The sequence below is a fragment of the Drosophila eugracilis genome, unplaced genomic scaffold, assembly GCF_018153835.1.
Source record: "Drosophila eugracilis isolate 14026-0451.02 unplaced genomic scaffold, ASM1815383v1 contig_2154, whole genome shotgun sequence".
In the NCBI taxonomy this organism is placed as follows: Eukaryota; Metazoa; Arthropoda; class Insecta; order Diptera; family Drosophilidae; genus Drosophila; species Drosophila eugracilis.
The window spans coordinates 3508300-3527121 of record NW_024573038.1 but is presented as its reverse complement, the minus strand read 5'-3'; the positions used below and the strand labels follow the sequence as shown (position 1 = coordinate 3527121).

Sequence of the window (18822 nt, the reverse complement as noted above, 5' to 3'; positions counted from 1 at the left end):
ACACTGGGACAGCACTTGGCCCAGATTATTTTGAAGGTCGCGCATTATCGACGGTCGTTCACCTATTTACTCGGCAAACAACAAAACCAACAAATACAGCAGCAGCGCTGACGTCGACGCTGACTGCGGGTGGGCTTTTTTCTGTTCTGCGTCTGCTTCGTTTATATATATGGGAATGTATATGTGTTTGTAAATTAATAAATATTCTGGTACATACAGTGAATTCTTGGAAAAGATGCTTTATATTTAACATATTTTCGAAGAAGGAAAAAATCAAATTCCAATTTATATTCGAAAGTTAATTCTTCCTCGTTATTTTTCAGGCCAACAGAAAATACAAATTTTTAAGGCATACAAATTAAAATTCTCTTTAGCTAGATTTTTATTATATAAAAACAAGTGAGCGGATTATTTAACGAAATGGTCTCTATGAAACAGTCGTGTCCTTTTAGTTAGGTAAATTAATCGGTTCCTTCAATAAAAATAAATATATCACATTTTGATTTATGTCCTAAACCGAAACTTTTAACAGATTTGTTTTAAATTATATACCTATATGCCCTTCATTCGTTATAGTTTAAAATTCCTTAATGGCTTACTATATATCTAACAATCAAATTGATGCAATATTTGTCTTGTTTTAATATCGAGCGTCCACTGTAAATATTTTGGCTTAGTTTCTGTATATGCTCTGTGTGTGTACATATTTCTGCGGCCACTGTTTTGACATTATGTGTATATTTAATCAGCAGTTTCCACTTCTCTTGTTGCTTTTATTGTTGCTGCAGCGCGTGCGACATTTGTTGCCGTGTTTGTTGGGAAAGCTCTCTAAAGAGGAAGCGGGAAAATTATTGCGGAAAAGCTTTCCTCGGAAGTATTGAGGCAGTCCACAAACATACCCTCCCACACCCACTCTCACACACGAATATGGCTTTCCTTATTTTCCTGTGTATTTTTCGCCAGTTAATGCGCATTAGGTGAGCCAGCGAAAAAAATAAACAAAACGCTTTACAAATACTAATACACTTAAGAGGTTAATAAACACAAGGGTGTTAGCCGAAAAGGGGAAGTCGTTCCGTCGGTTTTCAATAAGCTAAAGCATATGCGCCACCTTAAAATTTGAGTGTAACGGCAAAGGTGGGCGGTATACTGTGGGGGAGGCTATGTATCTTTCATTCGCAAAGTAGGCCGACAAAAGCTTGTATACGTTAGGTCATTAGGTCACGACTGTGTGAAAGAGATGGGATTCTTATTGATGAAAGAGATTTGGAAGCGGGATGAAATATAATAAGGAAATATCGAACTCGGAAATTAAAAGCAGTAACTATCATTAAAATTCCAAACTATTCTTTCACATATTTAATGCAAAGAAATCAAATTATTAAAAGTCACTCCAAAGATGGTCTAAAGTTAGGAATATCAATAAACTTTATGAGGTTACAGCCTAATTAATATTGTTAGAAATAAGAAATAACATAAACTAGGAAATAGGAAAATAGTAGCTAGTAACTAAGTATTAAACGAGATGCTAGGTACAGCTCCAGAAAGTAATCAAAAATACATTTCAGAATAAAGTCATCCATAAACTCTAATAAAACACAAGCCAACTAGCCATGAGCAAATGTTCAAAGTACATGTAAGTATGTACCTAAGGACATGAGCAGAATTTCCAGGAAACTTCAGGCTTAGCCAACTTTAAACACCCCCTAAATATTAGGCAATAATACGAAATAAAAATTTTCCATGAGAGTCGAAATAATAATGGTCCTATAAACAAAACATAGAATAAAAGAAATACAAGAGTTTGTATTTTTGAGAGCGTGGATGGCAAATAAAAAAAAGAAAAAAATGCCTCAGTGGTTATTTTTAGCACAGGAGAAGAGAGAGAAAGGCCTAGCCCAACAGGCTCAAACTTGAGTCTGCAAGGGGGAGGGATTTTAGTAGGTGGTTATCAAGGGGCTTGGGTTGCCAGCCCAGCATACAAAGCGGCTTATGTAGGGAGGTTTCGACTTCGCTTCAGGGGGTTTGACACATTGACCATGAATTTGCTTTTACCAGCAGAAAAAGTTGGAACGAAAAGGAGAGCTTATAGGAGATAATGCACTCTAAGAAGAATATTTCTTAATTTTGAATGATTTTCTACAATGAATTGAGTTCTTTATGAATACGAAATAATATAACAAAAATATTAAAATATATTAATATTTATTTAGCTGAAGAAATGTTAGATTTTTTAAAAGGCTTGCCTAAGTTTTATTATTTTTAATTATTTTAAAGTTGCATGATCTAAGCAATGCAAAACTACGCCCTTTTTCTTCACAGTGCAACTGTAGGTGGTTTCCCTTTTCACGTGGGCAAATGGAAAATTTTGTATATCCTGTCAGCTTGGCAATGTTTTCCGCCTTTTAGCATGAACAAGGCTTAAAATCATTTATCATAATTTTGAAGCAGGCAAACAGGACTTGTCAATAGGAATGGCAAATTCAATTAAGTCATGGGAAGTGAGCGCCAATAATGAGCATAGAAAGAGGGAGAGAAATCGAAGTGACAAAGAGTGAGAGAGAGTGAGAGAGCACAGCCAGCAATTTCCACGAATTGCTCCATTAATAACACTAGAATTAACCGAAAGGTTACTAAAAGTCAAGGCCACCAAAGAAATTCGACACATGCCCCGTCGACAGGCAACAAAGGCGAAAGAAACCCAAAGAAAGGGAAAGCCTGATGGATTTGACGCTGCTGGAGCGAAAGAGACGCCATTCTGGCACATTGACAAAGTGCTAATGCGTGTGAGAGTTATGTGCCAAATTTATAGGCCTCCTTCTATTCGAGGTGGTAGCAATCAACTTTGCCTGCGGACGACACCCTAACCGAACTTAATGGCTGTAAGGAAACATTTGGGCCTCGTAAAGAAAAGGAAAAGCCCGAGGAAAAACGAACAATGTTCACGAGAAATATTTCAAATTTTGTTCTCTCTGCTGGCTGAAACGCTTAATTAAATTTGTTGCTGGCCGCAAACTTCACCAGAAAAAAAGGTGAGAAGCCGAGTATAAACAACAACAGAATCTAATGGCTTCGTTTGCTCAAGGTTAAGGTCACTTTTGCTAGTTAACAAGTGTGCCTGTGAATCCATGTGGTTGCGGCGCTATTTGTTTAGGATTATGTTGGATTAACAACGAAATAAATTAGGTCTGCCAAATTGTACAAAAAAGGAGGCAACTTTAGGGCTGTTATTTAAGAAAAGAGTTTAAATATATTCCTTATTCGATGAGTTAATTAGTACAATATCATAGATTGAATTTCATTCATAAAATATAACGAATAATATTTATTTTAAGTTAATCACTTTAATAATAAATAATTATAAAAATAAAGCGCCATCTATTGTCAGGTGGTAGAACCTATACTATTGCATAAAGTGCACTCAGGAAAGCTTCCTCAGACAATTTTCCAGTTGCATTAGGCAAAAGTTTTTCCAACAGGAAAATTGCAAAGCTCGAACTGCACTAAAAAGCTTCAGCAAGTGCACTTGGGTTGCATTCGCAGCTAAAGTAGGTGGTTAAAAGCTCTAATAAATATGTAGTTGTAACTATTAAAAATAACACATTTTCAAACTAAAGGCAACCCTAAAATTAGAGAGAGAGATTGCAGTCAAAAAGACTTAGAGCCAAAGGAGAGAGCTTTCTGCAGTTCTCTGCAGGTGAAAAGCCACAAGTTGCCGACAGGAAGTGCAACAGTTGAGGCAGCAGAGAGAAACTGGCAAACAGCTGTTTGGAAAAGTGCTAAGAAATTTTTAAGGAGAGATATTATGAAGTAAATAACTGTAATATTTAAATATTTAGTTAGATAAGGAGAAAATTCCGTGCTCTTTTTCTCAAATTATTTAGCAGGGCAACAAAATACATTTATATTATTTATGTATAGAAAGAAAAAATAATATAGAAAATATTTTATCTAAGATCCTAAATGGTTATTCTTCATTTCATGGAAATTTAGTTATTTATTTTTAATATTAAGAAAAAATCTCAATTTATGTTTTAGATGTTTAAGATTTTAGATTATTCTTTTAAATGAAAAAGTGAACTTAACAATGTTGAATCAAGAATATTTTAAAAATCTTGTAAATATAGTCAAAAATATTATTTTCAGTGCCAGGATGCCAGATGCCCTTCTGTTCGCTACACGTGCAGTGCAGCCGCATCCTGCACCAAGGATCCGACATTGAGCTGCCCTTGATCGCGAGTAACCTTCAGCGCAGGCGAGAGCTTTTGCCCTCGGAATGCAAACTGAAGCATGTGAGAGAATCGTGACGAATGGGAGGGGGCTGCAAGGACATGGCCAGATGGCGAGTCCTTGCCCTTGGGTAATTGGCTAAGGGGCTCGACGCGCAAAGGTAAGCCCTGGCTTAATTGCCAGTTAATTGACTTTGAGTGGCATTAACCGACATCCGAGAGTGACTTACATTTAATTGGCTCTGACAACCGAAACATGAGGCATTTTTTGGTACATACCTGCAAATAAAAAGGAGAAGAGAAACGAGATTAATTATAAATATTAAATGTGGGTCAGCTTCTATGGGCGTCCGTGGGTTGTCTTCAGTCCTCGGTCCTCCTAAGACTTGCAGACATCGTGTCGTGAGTTTCCCAACTTTTATCCGTTTGTTTTGCACATTTTACCCCACTTGTCCCCATTTCTGTGCCCGGTTTTTTGTGTTTTTATTGCGCAAAGCGCACATGCCAACGACCTTGACCATCACAATTTATTTTCATTTTACTTTTTGCCTCCCTCTCCATCTCTCTGGGTGTGAGTGAGAGTGTAGAGCAAGTGACACACATTACGTAGGTCCCCATTTAGTCGCTTACACAAGACCTCAGGCAAGGCCAGCCTCATAACCTCTCCTCCCCCTGCCCATCCAGCATTTCCCTATCTTTCACCCCCTCTCTCACTACCCCTCTTTGCGGTTGTTTTGTTATTATTATAAGTTTTATTATACCCTCAACTATGTGTGTGAGTTTGTGTGAGTGTCGCTGCTTGGCGATATTTTTAATGCGATTTTCCATTGTGCAAATAATTATCAAGATTATTTTAGTTGGCTTTTAATAACTTTGTTTAATGGTGTTTAAGTTTTAAATTATACGTTTAAGATGACGTTTTCTGAGTTATATTTTGGAAAGACTTTAGTAAATTTTCTCATATTTCACCATAAAAATATACACAAATTGTAATATTTTAAGTTGTTCTATTTAAATTGATCGAAAGTTACAGTTTAGAAAGAATTCAAAACCCTTTTAAAATATTAAATTTACTATATTCGCATTCAAAACCCATTCAAAGTAATGCACAAGTCTGTTCAATAAATCTGATAATAAATATTTCCTCATTGAAAATCGATTCGGTTGATAAAATGTTTGCCAATAAATTAGTATAATAGCGCTTTATTCTATTCAGATTTTGCTTCCTCTAAATATACGAGTACACCTGTAATCCCACCTGCCCACCTTTCCCCAAGTCTGCCAAGTTTATTAGAAAACTTAATGCGGAAACTGGCGGTCGACTAACCAACATCGAATCGTTCAATATGCCCCGCACTCAGACACTAAAATATATATTTTCAATGTCACAAAACACAAAACAGACGGCGAGTAGGGAAGTCTAAATATATATATATATCGTACATGTGAAACAGAGAAATGTGGGTGAGGTCAATACAGACCTATGAGCTACGTCAAAGCACAATTGATGATTGAGTGACTGAATTTGCGGTGGCAACTCTGGCAGCACAGTGGGCACACTGCCAAGGAAATTACTCAAGGCACGGAAGTGAGCCAAGGCTTTCTCATCGAATATATATAGTACATCCCCTGTAGCGAAATTTCACCATAATAAATAATAACCATAGGAGAGGAGGTCTTATGAAATAGCCAAAATGTGAAGGATTGTGAATGTCAAAAGGCGGGCAGAATTGGGTTAGTATACCAAAGCTTATCATTCTGGGAAATCAATGGCTAAAAAATCAATGTACATTACTTAAAGTGTTGGTAATTGGAGGGAAAATGGCAATTATAAGTTGACATTGACATTGCTTATCACACGAAAAACACACACGCAGCGAAGAAAAGAGGAGGTTTCCTCCTTTTTGTCCTTATCCTTGTCCTTGTGTGTTCTTCATTACACAATCCAAAGAGCACGCGTTGGTGTAGTTGCTGTTGTAGTTGTCAACGCATGCACATTTCATTGCCATCTTGCAGTCAACGCACAAACAAATACTGAGGAGCAACCTCCTTCCTCCCACCACTCCCTCACACACACACATACAACCCACAACACGGCCCTGACCATGAACAAGGACTTGTCAATTTCACCAGCCGCAAAAGCAATATACACTGTGAAATATTGTGGAGGAGATAATCAAGTTTAACTGCCAATCTACCAATAAGATCTAAGAAAACTGAACTTCATACTTTATAAGCTAATTCCTTCCATTTTAAACATAAAATTAGTTAGTTAATTACGATGAAGACATGCTAAACTTGATATAAGATACATTTGATAGGCATGCAAAAGAAGGAAACGTTTTTCACAGTGCGCCAGAAGAGTGGCAGAATCAAAACAGTCTTGAAAAAAGAACTGGCGAAGAGAGAGAAAGGACGAGTGTTAAGAAGAGAGAGAGAGAGAGAGAGCAAGTGAGTAAACGCAGTTCGAACCTTTCTGTTACGTGAGAGCAGCCATCGTAATTTAATTTTGTGTTATGAACACATTTTGCATTGCTTTTCCCGATTACTTTCCCAACTCTTCACTTCTCGGAAAGTTAGTTCAGCGCAATTGCATTAGGAAAGGCAAAAGTTTTGCTGTCACTTGGCCGAGTTTATTAATAATGCAATTCGATACCGAAAAAGTTACGAACGGATAACTCTTAAGCTCATCGATGATCGTTCAATTAAGATATGTACAAGACAAATAAGGGAGTCCAACGAACCCTTCTGAATCAGCAATTAAGTGGGGTCCTAATGGGGTTTGATTGGCTGTGCTGGGTTAAAGGAAAGGGCAAAATTATTGTAATGATAGAAAATTAGTTGATAGTTATAGTAATTGGTCGGTAATGTTCATGGTGATAGGACATCTGAACAGAGTAAGCAAGACAAAGAACCTTAATGAGTTTATAAAAAAAGAATCATTTCCAGTGAAATAGCAAACCTTATTTTCCAGCAACGACTGGAACTACAAAATGTAAACAAATAAAAGTATTCCTAGTTAAAACTGAGTAAATATCGCTATGTTACCTAGAAAACTTATTGTAATCAGATCCGATTTATTGGTTTCCTTGGTACATATGGGTCAATGACACCTCGTAGTCTCAGTATTAAACGATCCCATGTTGTTTATAAGAAATATCCAATAAAACTTTCGCCTGACACACTAACCCATATAAGTAGGGAAAAGTCTAGGGAACCGGAATATTTATGAGCTTGTGGCAAGGGGAGAAATGTCAAGTGCCTTGGCCCTGACCTGACCTCCGTCACACAAACGTCGGTGGCCCACGCTATAACCCCGGATGGCCCAGCCCCTAACCATTCCGAACTGCAAAGCCCGGCAAAGCAACAATGTATAGTGGAAAAGCCATCAAAAATGCTGGCCCCCACATTTACCTGCGGAATGGGTAAATTCTAAATTCCCTTCTTTTAGCACGGTAAACCCCCATATTGGCTCTCTCTCTCTTTCACGCTTTCGCCGCACACTCACTCTCTCTCTCTCTTTCGCTCTCGGAAGTGGGTAAGAAAATTTCATTGCCATCACGTTCAATGTCAGGTTCATGCGCATCGCCTCCAAATGCAAGGCAAAGGTTATGCAGCAGCAGTTGCAGTCCAATGAAGGGCACCCGTTGTGCTTCAATTGGGGGTGGTGATGGCCACCCCTGGGTGGTGCCACGTTCGGCGCTTGTAAGGTCACTGTCAAGTGCCAATGGCATGTCCAAGGATGAGCCATTTAAGTGGCGACGTGTGCGGATACTTTGGATATTTGTTTGGGTTAATAGGGTCCTGGCTGGCCCCGATATCAGTGGGTTTCCAGAGTGGTCTGCACTCAAAGTCAATCGATATGGCCCGGTGACTGGGGTACTAAACTTAGTTAGGGATACTATTTAACAATATGCAAATAACTCTGATTAGTTTATACGCTTAATCAACAAATGGATTCGAGTTTAAGTTGTTGTTCTGAATTAGTAGATAATTGAAATAAACAAATGTCTGCCATTGGGGACTAAAAAGGCTAAGTGGTTAGTTTACATTTTAAATGCATTGATATTGCTGCCAATCATTAATGTTATAGAGAAAGTCTCTTGGAGTTAATTGATTAGGATTGTAGACATAGCACCATATAACAAATATATATCTAGTTATTCCTCAAAAAGTAGGTTGGGAGAACAATACTATATACGAGGTGTGTTCAAAAAGTAAGGTGACTCTTCAAATTTCGCGAATTTCAAATTTTTCGATTATCGATTTTTTTGTTTTGTTATATTGGTACACTCTTCCCTAACATCTGTACCAAGTTTCAATGGAACATCCTCTTTTGTTTGGTTGTGAGAGGCGTAAAGTTACAAGTTGTTTTGCGAGCTCGGCGATTTTTTGCTATCGAAAAATATGGATCAAAGGATTTGGATTTTTTGGCCAAAAACAACACCACAATAATGCCTCAGCCACCATATTCACCGGATTTGGCCCCATGTGACTTTTTCTTGTTCCCAAAACTGAAGATAATCGAAAAATTTGAAAAATTTGAAATTTGAAAAGTCACCTTACTTTTTGAACACAACTCGTATAACTTCTAAAAGGTTTCGATAATCGAAAAATTTGAAATTCGCGAAATTTGAAGAGTCACCTTACTTTTTGAACACACCTCGTATGATAATAACTTGTAAACTGTAAAATGGGTTATGCCATCCATGGATGGTATTGCTATATTCTTTTATTTTTGGCACTTTTAAGTAAATTATATTATTTTGTTGTTGCAACAAACACGTTTTCTTCATAAGACTCAACAATTCGTGGAAGGTTCAACGTCAATTCTGAACTTGCTTTAATATTAATTTTAAGTATTTCTTTTTAATTTTTAAAGGTATTAGGACTCAAAAATGAAGTTTTTAAAGCTTTTAAAAATGAGATCCAATTTGTTTTTGATTAATAATCATGATCGTTAGTAGTTAATGATTCGATCGTATCGATGGTGCACTACTCTCGATCACCAATATAATCGATAGTATCCACTATTTGTATTTTGTTAGCAACATGCAAATAGCCTAACTGTACAAAGTTAAAGTATTACAGTATGCCATCGAGCCTAAGGTTAGGCCTTAGGCTGCTATGGTTCTTACTTCAACATAAGTTTAGAACTAAGTGTTACCTTTAGATAAATAAATAAATAAATATAAAGTTTACCTTATATTATTGTTTTTCTAACTGCATTTAAATCTGCAATACCAAATTATGAAAGTAGAAACTAAGCCCACTTAGCTCACCAAACGACATACACATATTACCAAACCTAAATGCTAGCCAAAGAACCTGAACAACGACAACAAATCGTGTTATTGACCTAAGTCAAGGGCACTGCACTTGAGCTATATCTCCCAGGCGAGAGCAGGATAGCAATAGTCTATAGCATATAGCATATAGATGAAGGGAATGCAGATTGCAGATTCGAGTACAGCCGCGATTCGAATCGCAGCGAGTTGGTTCGAGTTTTGCTGGCAACCCAAAAGGGGGGATCTGAGGGGCTGAACAGAATCTGTGAACGTTTTTAGGCGCGCAAATAAACAAAAAGCAGATCACAAGAGGAAAAATGTATAAATAGCGCCCCCAAGTCCCAAGCGTGACGCTCTATAGCCCTCTCTTTCCCTTTCCTTCGGGCCATCTCCCTCTTTTGATATTGTATTTTTAAATTTTTTGCTCTCAGTGCGGTTGTTGTTGTTTTGGGTGAAGTCATGTCGTTGACAATATCAAGGCCAGCCCACCTACCAAACCTAAGTTCCTTTGCACAGTGAAAAAAGGGATTAAATCGATTTTTATGAATTAGTTTTCCATAATATCGATATCATCGAATGTCTCGATGTTACAAGAACAAAATTCCTAAAATACATAAGGTTGGTATTATGTTCCTCAGCTTTTGATATTGAAGTCACATATAGAACTCATGATAACTATTTATGTTTTTATCGGTTAACTAAATTGAAAAACAAATAAATATTCGCTTCTTTCGTAAATGGGAATGTGAGTTTAATAATCGAGAAAAAGGTTTTAAAGAGCAATACTTCCCTCATTAAATTAGATAGTTTCGAGATATCACTGATCAAACATAAAATGTAGCATACTTTTTCGCTTATCTGTTTTTATGAAGATTAATTAGTGGGATTTCTTTTTAATACATCCATAGCTTCGTAATTTTAATAAAGTCTAATTTTAAGTACTAAACAGAAATTTATTTCATCTGTTTATTTAAGTGTTTTTATGATTATCAGTTTCTTAGTTGCTTAAGCTAAGTAAACCGTAACCTAAGTTATAGTTATTGTTAATGAATGGATCTTAAAATGATTATACAAATCACCCCAAACTGAAAGCAACATGAATTTGTATATAGCTTAGATTCGGCTTAAACAATCTCAGCATTTATATATTTATTTCCAATAAGATTAACTTCTCTGTGCACTTCCTCTTCTTTCTTTCCCTGACTCATCTCGGTGTCTCTTTCTGCACCTATATCTCCAACTCTTTCTCACTGAGTTGCGTTCTTTGCGATCCACAAGAAGCCAACGACTTTTGCTTGTAGGTCAATGGCACTTGCATGAGAAACTGAGAAGGAGGTCTTTTGTATATGCTCCCTCCAGCAACCAGTTTTATTCTTCGCCGATCCTGCTAATAACCAGACAATTTCCCCCCTCCCGTTCCTGTTCCCTGTTCCCCTCTCTTTCGACTGTTTCCGTCCTCCTCTGTCTGCCCTACATTGGGACCTTTGGTCTGCTTGATTTAATGCTGGTACTGTTGCCCCTTCTTCATCACGCGGGCTTGATTCTTGCCAGGCTCATTTCTTCGCCGCTTGAACTGTTCTGCATGCTTTTGTTGTTACCAAAGTTCAAGGTCTCCGATTTATCGCCTCTGCCTCTGTTCTTGTTCTTCAGATACTTATTCTTGAAACAGTGCTGGCTCGAAGGTGGTGAACATATTTTTCAGGGACCTTAAGAGTAACAATCGAGAAAATTTGTTCTAAACTTAAAAAAGGTTGTTTCCCTAATATATAAAACCATTTTTAAGCATACATTTAGGTAATACTTCCAATATGAATTGGAGATATATTAATTATTATCTTAAAGTTGGAAAAAAACAGAATTTTATTATCTCTTGTATCATTTTCATGATTCAAAATTAACAAAAATAAATCTTTTAAATACTTTTAAAATGTAAAAGTGAATGAGAGTAAATGGTACGATAAATCACAAAATTGTTTTTTGTAGAATATGTTCAAATTTTTAAATCAAGTATAGATGACACATAACGCTTCTAAATTAAAATACTTGTCAAAGTTCGAAAACATGTTTTTGGAAGGAATTTGTAAAGCTAAAGACTAAAATTACGAAATCGGCACAAAAATTTCACCAAGTTTACCCATTTTTCGGCGACTGTTGTCTGTGTTTGCTGGGATTTCGCTGCGATTTGTTTTATTTTTATTTATTTTTGAAGAGTCCAGTCGGGCCTTTTGTCAGACGATTCCCTCTCCCTACCACTCCCTATATCGCCCGCCTGTCTCCCTCTAACCCTTCCTGTTGTTCTGCTTTGCTGGCCAGCTTAATTATTTAACTTGATTCGAGTTTTTTATGTATGCAATTCTCTGGCTGTCTGCGCCTTTTTTCCCTACTCGTTTTTGTTTTTTTTTTTTTGCACTTTTGATTTTCTTGTTCATTCTGCATTTTTCACTTTTGTGGTGCATTTAAATTGAGTTTGAGCTTCACTTATTTCATGTAATTAAGACGTTTCCGGTTCATGACCTAAATGTGCAATTTAGGGCAACTGCAGGGGCTGTTCAAGGGCTGGTGGTGATATTTGCATAAACATTGGAGTTGGCTAGTCACTGTGTCTGGATATGACTCAAAAGGAATGGCGATATTTTCAAAATCTTGTGAAATATATTCTGAAAAATCATTAAAAACGAAAACAACACGAAAAATCTCCCATAATATGTACAAGTTTTCTATATTCCATTTCTTATAAAAAGACTTTACGCAATGATCACAGTAACTATCTCGTTTTCTTTCTAACAAACTGATTCACGTTTAAATTACTTTTTAGATCATCTTTAGCAAAGAAAAACCTTCAATTTTGTGCCACCTTGAAAAACAGCTTGTATTTACGTCTGATAATTTTCGTGCCCATAGTGCTTCCCGTCAAGCCGTCATCTAAGCCAAAGGTGATTCAGTTCGGTGCCAGCTATAAGAAATTCAAAGCTTTCCCCCAACTGACTCAGACTTTGAAGACATCATGACAAAAGCTGGACGTGACAATGTGGGAATCTAGACTCAGAACTTGACCATCGGAAGAAGCTTACTAAGCCGATCTCAAAGATTGATTGCATTCTAGTTAACTATGTCTATTACCTCAAAGCAGTTGTTTTTAAATTTTAAGCCATGTGTTTGTCATGTAAGGGAATACCAGCTTCTAGCTGGGCCAAGTTCTACTCTATATGGTGCACACTAATTGGTACATTAGGGCTTGGCTACGCCATGTTTTTGATAATTGATATAAACAAGTATGTGCTGGTTTTAATGAACTTAGCCAGGCCTTTAGAAACTTCCTCATATGCAGTAAATCATGAGAGTTTGGTATTGCTCGCATGGGTTGATGCTTCTTTTACAATGCTCTTTTCCATTATGTATATTTTGGCTGGAATTTGTATGCTGCTGGGAATGAGAATAGTGAGTAATGTTCAAGGAAACGTTTTTAAAGAGAACTCATTTTACCGAAAATGCAGAGATCAAAGAAAGTTTTCGTAGCTGGAAAAGTTCTAAGCTACTTTTTTGCAATTTATACTTGGATATTTCTGGTAGCTACAGGTGAGTTTTAACAATTCAATCAATGCTAAAATCATTCTCGATTTTAAGCTAAAATAATATATATCTTATATAAATGATATTCCCATTAAAATATTCTTGTGTTTGATTAATATTTACTTGCTTTCTTCGATTTAGTTGTACATTTCATCTGCGCAGTAAAATTATGCAAATATGTGGAGGAATCATGGCCCAAAAATAGCTGAATACTGAGTATTCTTATCCTAAATTTATTGATCTTTTGTAACATTTGGATACTAATGGCTGATCTGAGCAAGCAAAGTTATAAACATAAATAATTTATTATTTTATTTAACTTGTATTTTAGTCGGATATTTTTGGTATTATAAAGTAAGTATTAGGCCATTAAGTTTCCATAAGAGCACATATGGAAATTTCCATTATTTATATTTGGAAACTGTTGATAGTATAAATACTATAGGTGGTAGTCACTAGCGATATTATTCACCACTTTTTATGATATACATGTGTATTTCAAATGATTCTAAAAAAATGTTTGTCAAATAATACTAACTAAACTTTTAACTTAAATATATAAAGAGCTTCTATCAATATTTTTCTTAAGCCAATAGATGATTTAAGTTAATGCCCGTAAAATAATACAAGTACAAGTAAGAATTGTGTATATTATATATTTATTTCCGACATTGTACTAATTGCCGTCACTTGAATCGGAGAATGCCATATCAGTTGGCGATCATGGAAATATCGCCGGGAGGACATAATACTTCGGTTTGGGATTACCGGCGGGACCTTGTAATTTGGCCTAGTGCGGTACCGTTAGGCAGCCTCAGTCTCAATGCGATTGTAACGGTGCTGGCGAGGGCGAGATAGCAATAGCTACATAGATCGCTGGCAGCGCTCAAGTACGTCACTCATACGCCCCGTTGCAACTGTAATCAAATTCACTTTTCGCTAATTGTTGTACGCGCCATCTCGCTCGCTCTTTCAGGAAGTGTTCTAGATTTACGTTACGCCTGCACTTGCTCTCTCCCCATTGCCCCACCCCACCCACTCACACATACATAAGTTTGTGTAATTATTGTATTCTCGCTTTCAGTGTGTCACATTTTTGTGTTTTTGTTTTTGTTTGTGTTCCTTGGTTTTCGTTTCTATTGCTTTTTGCTATTGCTTTTTGCCTTATGCCTTTTGTTGTTCTCTTCCGCTTCTCAATGACCTTGTGCTTTTTTTCTAACATTTTTTTTATTGCTCTCGCCCACTTGTAATTCGCATTTTTATACAATTGCACATTGTATATTATTTTTATTTTATTTGCATTTGGTTTTCGCTCATTTTGTTTTGTTTCGATTTTTGTTGCCATTAGAACAGGTTTTGCCTTGCTTCGTGTGGCATTTTATCCGCCAGATACTTTTGTTAACTGTTTTTATTTGCCTTTTTTTGTCGTAGTAGCCGCTGTTTATCTGTGTTCGGTTAAGTAACTGAAAAATTGCCATAACCAGACTGGTCTTGGCGTGACTTTGTGTCAATGTTTTGTTGATTTAAAACTGAATTGCAGGGGTAACAGTTTGGGGCGGGGGGCTGTAGTTGATTTGATTTGAGCATAGTTTAGTTAGTACAACAGTTATAAATCAATCAACTGTTGGCTAATTATGCGAAAATCATTGAACGTAATTCAGGGCCATCGAGTTGAATATTGGGAATTTCATTCGGAAAAGGGGAGTGGAATAAATGGATAAATTATCTCTTAGACCTTATAACCCTTAATTGTGATAATCCAGGGCATTTTAAGTTTAAGCCATTTCATAAAAATATGAAAAAATATAACTTATAAATTAAGTTAAGTAAAAGAACTTCCCAGAATCATTTTTTTACATTTTAAATGTAATGCAAAGATAATAAAGACACATAAACATCATTTTTTAGGTATAAAAACGATTCTAAGATTGTATAAATAACACTATAAATCAACCTATTCCTTAATAATATAATTACAAAATATGTTAGATACTAACATAAGAAAACTATAAATCTCTAATAAGTATTATACCTCGAACAAAGCGCATTAATTACATTGTCATTATAGTCTCAATCAATATTCAATTCGATTATAGAACATTTGCACACACTATGGATCGCAGGGAAATTAGCAACAAGCACGTGTATTTATTATTAGTTTGTATAACCTCAAGGTCGAGAATCCCCCAACGCATCACCTCCCCCAAAGGCGTCCACTCTCACCATTTCTCTCGATTCGCTCTTCTTGTCGATCATTGATCGCATCATATACGCCATAATCTATTTCTTTATTCAATGGCACATAGTTCAAGCAAAGCTAAAAACATTACGCGTTTGCCCTTTATTCCATTGAATAATATAAGTGCCTGGTTCTGGGCAAAAATCAGCATTTAGTATTGCTCTTAATGGGTGTTATGTAAGCCAGAGGCAGAGCGCATTTTCACTAGCAAGGTCATTGGATGGCTGTGACTAGGCCAGGCAATCCGGAAAAATAAGTCAAAACACAGCTAATGACTCAATTGAATGTCGGCCAGAACGCAATAGGGGAAATGCGTTTATAAACAACCATTTCGTTTGCTAATCAAATTAGAGGCTTTGAAATTTAAGACATTTCAAACTTTAATTACTTAGTATAGATATAACAGAAAACGAAATATTAGAAAATTCGAACTTATATGTATATAGATTATTCCATTGATAGAAACAATTATAAGTTAATGTATTTTGTTAGTACGTATATAGCTTCTAACCAGAGCTGTTACCTAAACGTTGATGTAGAACTTGGTCTCGGTAGGTAGTTTACCGCAATGTCTAAACAGGCACTTTGGATAACTGTTTGCATAACACTATATACTAGTTAATAGAACGGTTTACACAACAGTTGGCTAACTCGAGAATATGCAAATCGTTTTCCATTGCCAAGAGCAGCTTGTCGAACTGAACTGGTCGGCTCGAAAATGTAAAGAAATAAACAATTAATATTCGCCCTCAATCGAGTTAGGTTATGTGTTTTGTAATCTCTGTCTCAATTGTTTAGAAAAGATATAATATGTCAAGAAATGATTATAAACTTATGGGGAAATATTTGCAGATTTCAATTTACAGACAACGATTAAAAAATGTGTTTTATCGTTCAGTAAAAATCAATTACGGAAAACCAAATTGTCTACATTTCTCTGTACTAAAAATATGGTGGAAGAGCTTCGTTTAATATTAAAAGAAATACATTTTATTAAGTTAATATAACTCAGTTTTGAATGAATTTCAAAATATTATTACGGAATGATGATACTCTGTTAAAAATAAAATAAATGTTGATCTTCTATTTTTAACAATTTCAGAGCAATAAATTATTTATTTTCACACATTGCTCTCAGAAATTTTCACCATCTCTGTGTGTTTCGCTTTCCCATGTGTGTTTATGTGGCAATTGCTGGCTGTCACTTGCGCAAAATGATAACAATGGAATAAAAATACATTCCACGAGGGATATATGGACGTTTATGAGTGCTCTACATACACAATCACAAAGACACAGTGTTGACCCATTGCTGATATATATGTGTAAGTGTGTAAGTGTGTTTGATGCGTGGAGCTTAAGGTCTCGAATTGGGTTTGGCATTGACATTGAAAACTCTAGTGCCCTACAGTCGGACATAGGCGACACAGGGAACAACGGGAAGAAACTTTAAAGCTAAAATAAACAAATTCTAGTAAATCTGCAATCACTTTCACACTTTCGATGACTGCGAGTAAAAAATAATAATAAAATAAATCTTTCGAGTTGGCCCAGTTGGCCTTGACTTTTATTTGCTCAACTCGCAGACTCGTTTATTTATTAGTCAGGCATGCAACAGCAACAACAAAAGGAGAACGGCAAGAACAACAGGCCGCTGTCGAAGAAATCAGCTCGCAAGACTCTCCATATAAGCACACACACGCTGCCATACGTATTGTATAACTAAGCGTATCTTGAGACATGGCAAAATAAAAAAAATAAATAAAAAATCAAAGCGAAAAAAATCAGCGCTCGGCGGAATGAAATCATTAGAATACCAAGAGATCTCAGCCCGAAAATCATTCTCAACTGTCACTTTCATCCGCAACTCTTTTTCGCATTCGCAGAACAGGTTACTACCCGCTAAGCTGGAAACCCCGAGCCAAACATATGATTTAACCTGACTGAAAAAAACGTATAATCAACGCACTACGCTTGCTCGCTTATGTGGAAAAATAAACAAATAATTTGATTAATTAATGCTTTTGCGGGGAAGCCAAACAAAACAAAACTGAAAGTGAATAATTTATGAAAACAATCGCAACAAAATTCTCATAAATATCAGAAAACGAATAATGTTATAAGGAAGTCTCAAGCCAAGTAGAACAGCAAAACTATAATTAGGTGACAATCATAGATAATTATTAAATGTTTAATTTGCATTTAAATGGCGGTAATAATGAGGGAGAATATATTAAACTATTACCTAATGGATTATGTTAACAAGTGCTGATAGTTATCTATTAACAAATAATTGCTATTATGCAATGTTTATATCAATTACCCGCAGATGAAAGCAGTTAAGACTGGAAAAACGGAAGCAGTGAGGGTAAATCAGCATTGCAAACGCATCTCACTGAGTAATTTGTAAATAAAAACAAAATATATATTTCATTTATACGCAATTTCACCGATATATATATTCCAATTCCAATTCGGATACGAAACCAGCAAAAGTCAGACATCACGTCAGAGGAAAGCAGAAAAGCAGACACAGCGGCAAGTTTATTCCAGTTGAAGTTCAAGGTGAATGAGCGAGAGAACCAATTGCTGAATACACACAAAAATTAACACAGATATATGTATAGTATAGAAATATATATAACATATATCTGGCAACCTTGGCAATGCTAAAAAGTGTGTCGAGCATGGGGTGGAGGAAGAGGAGGAGGAGCTTGGGTTGGCGGAGATTGTTGACCAACCCCCGAAAACAATTTCAATTTAAATTGATAATTAAATTTAAATAAAAATTCTGATTTGAGGTGCAGCACAGGATTGGATTGGACATATGAATATACACACATATTCTCGCATATACATCATTCCCGAAAAGCAATTCAAAATTATGAGGTAATCCAATGATGAATCGGAATTGGAATGTTAGGTCTGAAACCGAAATCTTAAATCAGATAATATACTATAGTATTCTCAGACTTTCATGTCGATTATATATACACACACCTTGACTAACATTTCCAGACGTAATCCCACTTAAAAGTAAAAAAACCCATTGACCCAATCACTCCACTTTCAAAACGTGCTTCAGTCATTATTTTCTATTCTAGATTTTTTTGCCTCGATGTTATAGAAAGTAAAATTACTCATATATTTGGTTTGACCTTTTGATGGTTTCAGCATTACCGTTATTCCCATTCATTCCGTATATATGTGTTAGTAAATGTATCATGTGCAACGAATAACTGTACAAACAGCTCTATTAACCGCTGACTCACAAGTAAATACATTTTAATTTCCTACATGCCAAGTTTGTCTGTCCCAGCCCTACACTTAGCTACAGATTTCGAAGGTGTTAGGTATATATATTATATATCACTTGAATCAATATCTTAGTTGGAAATTGGCAAATGTTGAAGGATCGTTAGCCTTATTTATGTAGCAAAATTTATTTTAACTTTTAGGAAAATATTTATCGACTTCTATAAGTTGCTAACATAAA

At 36.0% G+C, this 18822-nt stretch overlaps 1 protein-coding gene and 1 long non-coding RNA gene across 2 annotated transcripts in view; one reads left to right on the top strand and one right to left on the bottom strand.

Moving 5' to 3' along the window:
* Nucleotides 1-18822, bottom strand: part of LOC108108489 (ecdysone-induced protein 75B, isoforms C/D) — a 106427-nt gene that overhangs the window by 84344 nt on the left and 3261 nt on the right. The gene's annotated exons all lie outside the window — the stretch shown is intronic.
* Nucleotides 11649-13401, top strand: LOC108108490. Its single transcript, XR_001772473.2, has 3 exons — nt 11649-12955; nt 13012-13093; nt 13229-13401. It is a non-coding gene; the product is annotated as an uncharacterized LOC108108490 (long non-coding RNA).